Source organism: Ambystoma mexicanum, chromosome 1p (assembly GCF_040938575.1).
Source record: "Ambystoma mexicanum isolate Mex_15411 chromosome 1p, UKY_AmexF1_1, whole genome shotgun sequence".
Lineage (NCBI taxonomy): Eukaryota > Metazoa > Chordata > Amphibia > Caudata > Ambystomatidae > Ambystoma > Ambystoma mexicanum.
The window spans coordinates 1,138,336,427-1,138,349,729 of record NC_090921.1 but is presented as its reverse complement, the minus strand read 5'-3'; the positions used below and the strand labels follow the sequence as shown (position 1 = coordinate 1,138,349,729).

The following is a 13,303-nucleotide window of genomic DNA, read 5'->3' as shown; positions in this document are numbered from 1 at the left end:
TAAAAGATACATGTTTACCTAAAAATGCCTCTTTAGATCACACAGTCATAATATTAGATAGTCTGCCTGTGGCCCTGCTCTGCTGGCAGCATGAGCTCATACATGTCCGTGCAGCTGAGTGAAAGGAAGCAGGCAGCATGCACCTATGTATCTGTTTCCTATTTTCTGTTGGGAGTATTTTTGCTCCCTATTTTGCTGGTTGGGAGTATTTGACTGCTGTGACGGACCACCAGAGCGGGTGCTAATTAGACCCCGCTCAAAAATATAGTGCAAACATGAAACTCAGATGAGTATGTCTACTGAGGCCTCCAAACAGATGCATCGTTGTCGTTTGGCAACATGGTCGTTACAAAGTGGCATGTGCCTTCCTGAAAACCACCTGATGTGACACAAAGTTCTAACAGTCAAGGAGCATTGCAGATCCAAAATTCTATAATTGTGTGCTCCCAGAGCCTGGTGGCAGATTAAACTCTAAATAAGATCCATGTCTAATTTTGACATCGTGCTATGTGGAAATATGCAATTACCATGGGCAAAACCCACTGTTGTCATATTATTGTCAACTTGATTGCTGGTGACTCATTCCCTTATCAGCATCAAGGACAGGGTGTTTCCCTAAACAACAATGTGGGAGCATCCTTGGAGAAACCCCTTTTGATTTCTCTTCGGCAGGGTTGTCACCTACAGCAGAGGAGAGGAAATCTCAGTGGGGCTTGCTGGGAACCACTGCTTCATAGGCAATCCTTGTGAGGACAATGGAGAGCTCACACCAGTGTGGTAATTGCCAGAGAATCGTTGAGGCAGTGCCTGCAGGGCAGGTGGCAGAGTTGGGGAAGTCAGGAGAGAAGCATAGTCCACAGAAGGGTCATATCATCTTGAATTCTCTCAGTTTTCCCACACTTCCTGTGCCCTCTCCACCCACCATGCAGATTAAGCCCAATTTGGCTGACAGCAACAGGTAAAAGACTCTGAACACAGCAGTGAGAAGTGGCCTTCTTACAGAAAGCTAGAAGGGGACAAAGCTGCAGTGGCAGATAGACTATTTAAGGGAGTTAGACTCTGCTCTTTTGAACCACCTCTGGACTGCCGAAGAAGAATTTGGCATGGAACATTATTAGGGGTACAGTCTCCCTCAAAGTCCTCTTCCATAGGTAATGACCTGCAAAAAAGTAGCAAGTCTTTTCCCTCAAAAATCCCATAGAGACATTTGGCGTGATGTGCTAGCTGGGCAATACCTACTGCAAACTGAGCCCACTGGACCCAAGAACCTGGTCTCTGGAGGTGTCAGCTCATACAAGTGCTTGCTGGAAACCTTCCTGACTGAGAAGTGCAGCAGAAAAAGCATCCCTCTTCCCACTGGAGATGCTGGGCTGGGCCAGCCTGCACCCAGAAGTCAAGAACCAGCTTTGGGCAAGTTTGGCCACTATATTTTTAAGCTAGCTCGACTGCTTTGAGACATTTTTCAAGGCACTGCAAGCATTCAGAGTTTCCTTTGGTGCCTACCACTTTCCGATCCATTTTTGAGCCTTCAAGCTGCTGACTTGACCTATCAACTGTGTGTGCTCCAGCAGTCACATTGTTGGACATATTCAAGAAAATTTGACTGAATCAAGGCACCAGCCTGACCATCACCTACCTTCTTTTCATCCAATTTAAGACAATCATTGCAGCAGGACAACACTGCATCACTGGAACATCTCGAGCCGACTCAACTGTCTTGAAGCCCCTGATCCATTGGAAACAACCAATTAAAAATGTGTCATCTTAATGTGTTGGTATTTTTAGTTTCATTAAAGTCTCCTATATTTATATAGAACCTTGATTGCCACAGTTCTATTGCCAGGGATGTTGCTGGGTCTGAAAAGAATCTGGGGGTACACTGATGTCGGAACTGTCGGGACTCAGGGCTAGCTAGCCTTTTGGTTGTAGCCCCTGAGATTCTATATTGGGCTACAACCAAAATACCCATAGCTATAGCTCCCCCGAGACACCCACTAACAACGCCTCTGACTATGGCTGTTTGGACTGCTTCTGTGCTAGCTCACATCCCTACTAAAGCGTAGAGCCTGCCCTCGGCCCACGTTACCACAAGCATCGAAGGTGGCATATCTCTGAGGGCTGTGTCTGTATCACCTTTTTGATTGATACCTTTGACGAATCCACTTTCAGGGCACCAGTAGTCCAGGGATGAATATTGGTTTCAAAGACTAGAAGTGTGGATAAACAGTATTTGCGCCAATTAGAAGAGTTGTGATCCCTTATTTTTGGTGTGCCAATAAAGAGGACTGCTGCTTGTAGATAGCATAAAGAATTGTTTATTTCTTTTTCATTTTCTTAAATTTCTTTATATAGGTTTTCAATTGTCACATTAAATTTCTCTCAACACGTGTTTCACCATTCAATAATTCTTAAATGGATCATCAGGAGAGATTAGCAAGGAGAAAATAATGTTTGTTCCCTAAAAGAGGGTTTAATCCTTAGATGACATTTTTTGCTTGATTTCAAATTATGTACGTATTGCAATACAATATCAATTCGCTTTCAAATGGGTACTTGTCAAAATACCCAAACATCCAAGGTCAACTGGCTGTTTACTCTGAGAGTCAGTTTTTGTAGCAAACATGTGGGGTAGCTCTGGGTCCGCCTAGTAGCTTCACAATGCTTCCTGGTGGAGGATTGTCTCAATGCTAATGGTGAAACACGTGTTGAGAGAAATTTAATCTGACAGTTGATAACCTATATAAAGAAATTTGAGAAAATGAACAAATAAACAATTCTTTATGCTATCTACAAGCAGCAGTTCTCTTTATTGGCATACAACAAATAAGGGATCACAACTCTTCTAGTTGGCACAAATTCTGTTTATCCTTACTTCTACTCTTCTCCACCTTTTAGCTGTGGAGCAGTCCCGCAACAGGGATAATACATTTTGCATGACAACTAACCTCTTTATTTAAAGAATATCGTATTGCCATGAGCAAGATACTAGAGACTGCAAACAGAAAGATGAATATCGGTTTCTAAACCATCAATCAACCCCACACCTCTAGTACACCAGAAGGGATACAAACAGATTGAAATACAAGTGAATTATAAGACCTCATTGTCCAATTTTGGTAACGTGGACGGAACGGCAGGCTTATCTCTGCAAGGTCGTTGATCATTGGTTAATTGCAACACAGCAAATATACAATTATTACACAATGATAAAAGGGACTGTCCAGTCAAGGGTGTATACAAATATCCACTTTATTATTACTACAACAGACAATTCTAGCACACTACAATTACAACCCACACTGTAAAGGAGCACAGAGGACAGACAGTTTCACAAAGGAAAGGGATGCACTCTGGATACTGACAGGAGGGTGGTTGGTAAAGGAATCAATCTTACAGTTCAATATTATTTGGTTTCAACACCAAAGGGGCAATGGGTCAAAAGTGTCTCTAGGAGCCTTTGGAGAAGGGGCAGAACCACAATGTACCTGGTGTTGAAGAAGTTCTTGGTGCTCAACAGCATCGAGGCAGTTCCAGGGTGCTTTGCAGCCCTTGAGACAGAGTTAGTGGCTGGAAAGATCTGCGGGTACCAGGCGACAGGTAGTTCTGCAAGCAAGGCCGGATGGACGTCTGCGGGCTGTTCAGCATGGCGGCTCAGGTCCAAGAATCATTGTCTCTGTGCTGGTTGGCAGATCTGGAATGCTGGTCGTGGCATCTTGGACTGCTCTGGTCACTGCAGTGTAACAACAGTAAGCGGTGCAGCCGGATGCAGTCCGAAGACTCGACTGTCTCGAAATTGTCCTTACGAAGATAGATGCTGGATGATACTTGTGTGGCACTCCTCCTAGCTTCTTCGCAGGGCTCGTGTCCTTTGAAGGCTGATGGCCTAAAGCTCAGGAGGGTGTTAGCAGCAACAGCCGTGTCCTTTGTCCAGAGACTCTCTGGCACTTTTCACCTAGGAAGCTTGCTGTCAGAACGTAGCAGGGCAGGCTGTGTGCTGGCTGGGTACCAGTTCTGGGGCTGATGGATGGGTCCTCTGAGTCCAGTATCTCCCTGTGCTCCCTGGGAGATGTTTAGGGGAGGGATCTTGCTTCCCTCTTGGCACTCCTGGCCTTCCTTTACTGGCAGAAGATGTAAGGTAGACTGTACCTTGACCTCGGGTCCAAATGAGTCCTTCTTCTTACTCCTTGCAAAATCTTCAGGTGATCGGATCAGTGAGGGGCACAGCTCTCTTTTAAAGCCAAACGGGAAACAGGGATTGGTTTAGGCCAAGCCTAACTTAAGTGAGCCAATCCTGGGTCTCCACCAACAAGGTCAGAATCAGAGCGCTTGGCAACAGACAGGGGAAGGATGACAACACATACTTCTGAGTCCCACCCATCTTCCTGTCTGCTGTTCATCAAAGTGTCTCCCTAATTAACTGAGCCCTATGTGGCACTTGATCACAACATGGGCCTCTTTTAAAGTAGGGGTTGCAGGCAGACTTTCATCTCCTACAATTCACATGCTTCCCTGCTCTGAAAGGAGTGGTTCCAGACAGGACATTCACTGCCCTTTCATACCAAGCAGGGGTATTAGTACAAAGTTCACACATTGCATTACAAAGAGGTGTTGGCGCCTGGTCTCCATTGTCACTTCCTGCAATCAGGCCTTCCCTGAGGCCTGCTAATTAACATTCTTCAGTATTTACCGCCACCAGCAAGGTTTGACAATGCAGATGCAAATTCATGGGGCCTTGAAATTCTATTCAGGCTGCCCATGGCCAATGCCTTTTGATGTACCTCCGGCTGTCAGGTGTCAGCTACACATTACAGGGGTGGGCGGCGCTGTAAAGCTGTGTCCTCCCAGAATACACAACTATTTTTCTGCTGTTCGGTGAGCATGGAAATTATGTGCAGGAATGGCCCCACATATTTTCGGAGGTTGATCTCCCATCATTCATTCTTTTAAACAAACAAAAAAAGCCCAGTCAGGCGCATCATCCCATGCGGATGGTCAAATCCCTCACAGTACCACTGCTGGTTTAGTAGTAGTGTGGGGATGAGTAGGAACTTTATCCACTACTCATCCCTGGACTCCTGCAGAGTAGCAGTCATTTCCTCAAGCCTGTTTTTTTCAGGAGTACATGTGGCTGGTATGCGACTTACCTGTAGCCTGCTTTTACCATACTCTACCATAACTATCTATTTACAGTGATTGTTAAGTCAGTGGTTGACAGTTGCAGGTTGATATTGTGTGCACCAACATATATACTTGGGGCAGGTAGGCGGGTGTATGGGGATAGTCTAACAGGGTTATTGATAGCTAGGTTGAAATATCAGCATGGATAGAGATGGGGAAGGAAGGCAGGATGTGAAGATGAAGGAGCACTTTAACATGGTTACAAGTGTGACAAGTGATGGAAGTGGGATATTCATATATCCCTCATGGGTTAGGATTGTGTGGCATAAGGTAGGCTCTGGTGGGGTTCGCATGGTAGGTGGGTAATATACAGTGGCTAATGAGGTGTGGGGAGTGTAGGAGAGGGAAACAGTGGTATACACACGTATGTAGTAGCCTATATGTTGAGACAAATGCTGTCTGAGAGCTATGGTGTGTGTTTACAATTGGGGAGCATGAAGAGTATGAAATATCAATGAGAGGGTTAGGGTGGGGGATGGGTAGGTGGGAACAGAGGAACATAAGCCAATAGAAGACCTTTCAGAAGTGAGCCACAGCCAATGATGTTGGAGGGAGGAAAGAATACTCCAGGGTGGGATTATAGCATTGAAAGGTGAGGGGCGAGAGCGGCCCAACTGGGGATCAGGGCAGGGGTATAGGTCTATAAGTAAGGAGTGGGGGAAGTTGAGTTGCAGGGTGAAAATCAAAAGCATAGGGCAAAGCTTGGGCATGCTGGGGATAACATCCAGGCAGATGAAGAAATGAGAGGCAATGGGGGGAGGTAGAAGATGTTGAATGAGATGGATGGGGTGAGACACTGGGGGCTATGTGTCTAGAAGCAGTGAATGGAGAGGGTGAGTGGTATTTGGGAAACCTTGAATGTAAGGAGGTTCTGGTTCAGATGAGGTATGTTGAGGAAAGGAAGTGGAGACGGAAAGGGAGGTGCTGGGCAGAGATCAATAGTGGTGTACGAAGGGGTGAGGATGTGGAGGTGGGTGGAACATTGATAGGCCCTCAATGGGAGACCAGGAAGGAGATGAGAGGGGAAAGTTCAGTGTGAATGGGATAGGACAGTGCATGGGTTGGAATGCCCAAGAGGCTGAAGGTTGCTGACGGTAGGCAGGGATGCATCAAGTGATTGAATGGGACAGAGGACCTAAAAATGCAAAGCATTGAAAACACACAGAGATTACTGCCAAAATGAATAGCAGCACTGCATTTTCAACTTCCACATCAAAATGCTCTTTCCAGATACATAAAATGAAATGGGCCCTGCATGAGATTGACAACGACTAAAATGAAAGGCCTTCTTTTGAACATAAGTGACTGTGACCCAAAGTGCACTTTCTCCAAAATAAGGATGACATGGAGAAATGTGTGCATTCTGCAGCTTAAAACAATGAACACATGAGAAAAGAAATCCTATGGCCAGAGTCATGTGAATATATACCAGGATGTAAAGATGAACATTGATGACATGGTACAGGAGAAAACTGCATATTAGATGAGGTCAAATATCTATGCAGGCTTCATGGCTAAAGAAACTAATTATGACATTTCAAGTACAGATTTCTGTTCGTTAGAGCTTTAACACTGAGATTCAAAGCCACCTTTCCCCCAATGGATGGCAGGCATCTGCTCTGTTCTCTGTCTGTCCACACCTGCATACAAGTCATGGCTAGAGAACTGTGCTGTTTGATCGACAAATCATATGCATGTAATTATTTTGCCCTGAATTTACATTGTGGTTCATAGTGTGCTCTTTTCTTAAGATCCATACATTTCAGAAAAATAATCCTAATATAATTGAACATTTTATGAATGGCTCGATCTTCTGAGACCACTCAAAATTCATCCTTGGACTGCTGCGGTCTCCAACAGTGTGTCTCGTAGCAAAGTGATGATCGACTGCACTTGCCCACTCAGTTTCGTCTGTCTGGCCCACAGGAATATTTTCCTAAAAGTAGTAAAGGGGATTAGCCACCCGTGGTAGAGAGGTTACACTAACACAGTATTCCCCTTCATAAAGTCTCACCTTATTGTTTGGAAGCATGAACTCTCCATCCTGCGTAGAGTGCAGGGGCGCGTAGAAGTTCAGTTACTTCACTGATCCGAAGGTATTTGGCAGAGTTCCAGACAACAATAACTCCGAGGTAAGTAGTGTGTAAACCGAATGTATAGTTCTTTTAGAGTTCAAATGTCTGTTAATTCACTCTTGCTCCTTTCATACCTTTTCCCTTGCAGCGTGATCCAAGAAGTGAGTTTGCCTCGATGGATGAAGGTAGCGCTTAGGTAAGAATCAGTTTGTACCAAGCACTGTCTAGCAAGTAATATTGTTCCAAATGTAATTAACCGATAGTTCTCTATCTTCTTTGCAGGTGTGGCGCCTTGCCGAAAATGCCTCACGTAGGATGGTGACCAGCGCTGCCTCGAGTGGTAAAATTCCGAGTAAGTATCTTGCAGTAAGTAAAAGAATGTCTTTGGCAGAACCCCGCTCACCTTTTGTTTGTTGTTGTCTTTTCAGATGCTGATGTTTCGGGCGATGATTCAATGGGTACTGCGCCGGGTCATGGAGATGCTCCGAAGACAGGTGAGTATGGCGCGGCGCTGCGGCTGGCGATGCGACGCGGTTTATTTTTATGTCTTTTTCCTTTATCCACAGGTGCGGCTGCTCCAGGAAAAGAATACCAAATGGAAATCTCCTTGTTCTAACCTTCTCTTCTTCTTTCCTTTTCTCTAGGATAGGCTCCGGACACAAGACGGGTGTGGCTGTAGACTGGATGCTGGACTGCAGACATGGTGAGCGTTACACTGCTAAGATGCAGAATAACGCGAAGCGTGTGCTGCTCTTCGGGCGTGTTTTGAATAGCATCAAAAAAGTAGTTCCCAGGTAAGTAGTTCCAGTACCACACCCAAGCAGCAAAATATTTCCTAAATAATGTAGTCCCTTCATGGCCTTATGATGGCCTGCACATGAGTTCTTTGCAGGATGACCTGCATAGTTTAAAGTTGGCAATATGAGCCTGGCGCCTGTGGCGCCAGGACTGAACCCATATAGCCCCTAGGCGGGGTTTTGGGAATTCCTGTGTCTTCTTGGGTGCCTGTTCCCTGGACAGATAGACCTGTTCCGGATGTCTGGGCCAAGCATCGTGACACATTAGTGCGTCACAGAAGGGGGTAGCCGCCTAATAAAGTTGAAACATATTATAATTCATATGTGTGTTTTGATTCTATTGGAATCGGTGGTGTATTCAAAAGTTCACCTATGATTCATCTTAGTGATGTAAACTAAAACTAAGATCCCCTGGGGGGTGGGTATGCTCTATAATATTACCAGAAGCCAGTTATTAGGGAGGTGCAGTTTTTATAAATAATTGCACTCCGCTTTCATTATCAAGACAACAGAAACCAAAGTACAATGTCCTGATACAATAAAAAAGCAAAGAAAAAGGGTTAAAAAGTTCAGGCAGTAATTGAGCAACGAGTCTCAGGCCAATTCTGTGTGCAGAAGACATACAGTAACCACAAAGCAAAATAACAAGATTACGGTATTGAACTTTTTACCAAGGCTCTGTATAGCAATATTGTTTAAATGGTAGAGTTTTTGTACCAAAACCAACAGAGAAACATTTGCTTCAGTAACAGAAGAAGTTAAACAATTAATTTTCCCATTCGGGGAATTCTGCAACAAGAATAAAGTAAGGCAGATTGGTGAGTGTTAGTACAAGGTGTACATGTACATGTAGGTCAGGAACAGTTTTCCTAGAGATTGTCAATTTTGAGTCCTATACAGATGTACACTAGTGCTTAGTTTTTTTTTTTTTTTTTTTTACTTGTGTTTAATTGTATTACAATTTTTACAAGATTTTTTTTCCTTCACTCGATTCAGCATGTTCCCTTTAACTGTTTGGTTTGTTTATGGTTTCTGTTACCTTCTATGATATTCATTTTCTTCTTAAAAGACAAGAACAATTTCTTATTTGTTCTCAGATGTCTTTTCTTCCAGCTTCAAACTGTCCAGAAATTTTGCAGTCGCTATAGTCAAGGTAGTTGACTCCCCGCTCATCAACCTATTCCACCAATCCTCTTCGCTAACAGTCTGAAACTTTAATCTGTGTGGGTGGAGATAGGTTTGTCTAAGTTTATTCGTTCCTGGGCAGTGAAGAAGTAGATGTCGTAGTGTCTCAGTATCCGACCTCATACAATAGCGGCAGTTGTTATTCTCCAATTGTTTCCTGAGAAAGAGAATCTCATTTGTCTTCAGAATGTTCAGACGTGCTCTCAAGAAGATTGTTCGCCGTCTTTTATCTGGGAATTTTTTTAGATAGTTTCTTACTTCGTTCAGCTTTTGAGTGTTGGTTGTATGATGGGTCAGGATTATGTGTTCTTCCGCTTTTTGTAACGTATCAATCCAGTCTTGTAATTTTAACTTCTTCTTTATTTTCCCAGGAATACGTTTGATTTCCCATTCTGAACAACCAATTTGTGCTGCTTGTTCCAAAAGGCTGTTATACCAAGTTGTTAACATAGGGTTTTTGACGCTCTTCATTTCTTTGAAAATGATGTCCAAAATTTTTGGTCTGGGGAGCCTTAAGATTTTTCCTAGAAACAGCAGACTGTTTCTCTCCACCACTGATTTCAATGATTGCAAACTTAGTTCGTATCGGATGTTTGCTACAGGGGTTGACTTTGAACCCTCCGCCAAAATATGCCTTCCAGTTTTGCCCACAGCGTCTTCGGGAGATATGGCATTGCCTCTGCTCCATAGGTCAGAGCCGTGGTGGCTTTTGCCTTAAAGAATGTTATTATCGGTAGAGTTGAAAATTTACCGAATTTTCGTTCCAGGGATAGTGCTTGGGCTGCTAATGTTTTTACCTTGGAAAACAGATGTTCTTGCATCGTTATTTCAATTCTGCTGCAAGATACTTTCACCCCCAGATATGTAAAACTCTTTACTGTATCCAGTTTTTCTGAGTTTGCAAACCATTGACGGCGATTACTTGGTCTAGATGCTTTTCCCAAGATCATTATTTTGGTCTTTGAAGTGTTTAATTCCAGATCGTTTTTCTTTAAGTAGCGGGTGAGACTATCTAGTTGTCTCTGGAGCCCGATGGGCGTTTGGTCCAGTAAAAGGATGTCGTCAGTGTAAAGCAGGCGAGTAACTTTCGACTCACCTATTTGGGGAGGAAAGGAACGGGTGTCATTTTCTGCGTCCATTATGTCCGCCATGTATGCCTTGTACAGCGCCGGCGCCAGGGGACAACCTTGCTTGACTCCTCTGGCCGTCTGTATGGGTGTTGACAACGAGCCGGCTGCATTGAGCCGGACTCTGATTGAAGTGTCACTGTGCAGGGCCTTCATTGGTTCGAGGATAAATAGTGGGCAGTTTTTTTTCCAGTTTCTTCCATAATTTGCCTCTATTTACACGGTCGAAAGCTTGGACCAGATCAATCGTGGCGATGAAAATTGTTGGTTGATCCTCAAAGACTTTGGATTTCAAGATACTAATCAGCATTATATTGATAGAGGTACCTAAGTTCTTTTCGAACCCTGATTGTAATGGGTCCGCTGATTTTGCCTCCTTTTGCCATGTCTGAAGTTCGTCCAACACCAAGGAGCCGAAAAGTTTTCCGAGCACATCCAGAAGTGCAATCGGCCTATAATTTTTCGGGTCGTTCCTCAAGCCCTTTTTGTAAATAGGAACGATATTAGCTGTTCTCCACGTGTCGGGAATGGTTCTTGTAATCCTGCATCTTCGGAAAATTTCCGTTATTAACGGTGCCCAGGCTTTTGCATCCTGTTTAAGGTGATTGTTAGAGATTCCATCTGGGCCAGGTGCAGGAGAGTTGTTTAACTTCCTGATCTTTTTCAGAATAACCTGCTCGGAGCATGTTATCCATTGCGATGTATCCCATTTTACCACTGTAGTTTCTATTGGCGTTGGCTCTTTGAATAGATCGGTAAAGTATTCAACCCATCTCTCTTCTGAGACACAGTTGGTAATAGTCTTGTGTGCGACTGCCAATTTGTTTTTTATTAGCTTCCAAAAATCTTGCGAGTTCTTTTTACACACTGCTCTCAACATGGACTCTGCGTCTTCTTGATACAGTTCCCATCGAATTGATTGGAGCCATGCTTTGTAGCCTTTTTTTTTGTATAGTTGCCAATTTAAGATTTGTTTGTGTTGGGTTTAATTTAGCCTGTCGTGTTACTTTTCGTAAGTAGGATTTCTTTATCCTCAGTTCATCATTATATTTATGCAGGTGAGTTTTTTCAGGTCTTCTCTTATGCATTGGGCACAAGTAGGGAATGAGGAGTGGACAGTAGTCCAGTTTTTCAGTGAGAATTTTCGCATTGGATTGTCTATTGTAGATTGCTGTAATGTCAATTAAGGCATCTGATGTCATTTTCAACCGATTCCCTTGTGAGTTTGTTTCGAGCTTGTATGGCATTACCAGTGGTGCGTGTGTTGTTGCTGACCATGTCGCAGTTAATAGATTGTGATCACTGCAGGTGGTTTTCACTACCGTAAAGCTTTTGATTATTGAATATAGCTCTTTAGAGGCAAAGATGTAATCGATAGTACTTTCCTTTCCTTCACTTTCCCATGTTGGAATCTTGGGATTAGCAGTTTCTAGGGAGTTCAAGTTATACAGGTCCCGGGATTTCATCAACTCAGACCATGCAAGTCCTTGTGCTATTGATTGTAAATTTGTGGTATTTCGCAGTGTCTTTGTAGCTTTAGAAACAGGACAAGTAGCATTCAGGTCGCCGCATATCAAGATGTGATCCAGTGCTTAGTTTTACAAGTGACCAATCCTCAGTCGGTCTACGTCAGGACACAAACAATTCCCAAAGATGTATACTGGGTCAATAGTGATGGTACTAGACCCTAGGACGTTTCGGCTTCCAGGATAGGTGCCTTCATCTGGGCCATGAGAGAATTGTATCTCCCTATAGGTAATAAACACAAAAGGGGGTTGGTGTTAGAAACTCACAGAAGAACCTGTACCTGCTAGTGGTATCAGTGTGCTGTATACAGATAGAAGACCTGTATAGCTTAAAGAGAGAAAATCTCTCATTAAAAAAACAATAACAAGCCAACCTGAAGCTTGGGTCAAGCGGGAGTGGGGCAAGAAGGGAAGAGCAGAAGGGAGCAGGCAGCAGTTCCTTCTCGTGGAGCTGTTGAAAATCAGCACACATCGTGACACATTCGGCCAGCATATATTAGGCTTAACTATAAATTACAAAATGTCATCAGAATGTAGATTTAAGTGCAACATTGAAATTTGTAGAAAAGTTAATTTCAAGTGGAAGGAATTGCCCCTCCCAAATTTGAGTTTGGAAAACAGAAGGGGCCAACTATTTTGGCGATAGGAAATGTGACACTCGGAAGTGAATTTTGGTAATAGGAATGGGAATGCACTTCGTTGGAATTTTGGGGTGCACCTTGAGGGACTCTGGGGGGCAGGAAATGCGACACTCTTGACGGACATTAGCAAGTGAAGGAATACTACAGTACTCTCTTGCCAGCCCATCCTTTCATGCAGATTTATTATGAGGATACCCGCAGCACTCTGAAGATCATTGGCAGATCCATCCCTATGTGCCTGAAATCCTTTAACGACAGACTGCTAATTGCAACATGTATGTGTATGAAGACTGCCACTGCTGTGCTGCTCAAAGACCTGTCAGGATAGCTTTCCACTGCTCCGAGCCTTGCTCCTGGACCTCCCAGTTCCTGATACCAGCACGCATATACGCTTACAATAACTGTAAGGACAGCCATGGGGTTATACCTAGATATGCGGGTACCCAGGCATTGCAACTAGAAAAAAATCAAATGCAGGTTAACACATGTGTCACATTTGAGAGCATCTATGCCTTAAAATGTACAGCCCTCCCAAGACACTCGAAGATACGAATTGCAGACAGGACTAGATTGAACCAAAAAGTAATATCGGTGTGCCGAAAGAATTCCCTGCATCGATGGTTGCAGCAGAAATCTTGCCAACGCACAGAATTATGGTTTAGCAAAACTCCAGATAGTTAAAGAAATTAGAATAGAAAATCAAAATTGTCATTCTTTTTTTTCATGTAAGTGCATAACTGGTTAAAATTAAATCGTATACACTCCTTCCATTAT

General features: G+C 43.7%; 1 protein-coding gene across 2 annotated transcripts in view; it reads right to left on the bottom strand.

Annotated features, from left to right (window-relative positions):
• IGLON5 (IgLON family member 5) overlaps window positions 1-13,303 on the bottom strand; it is a 1,589,367-nt gene that overhangs the window by 276,128 nt on the left and 1,299,936 nt on the right. The window lies entirely within an intron of this gene.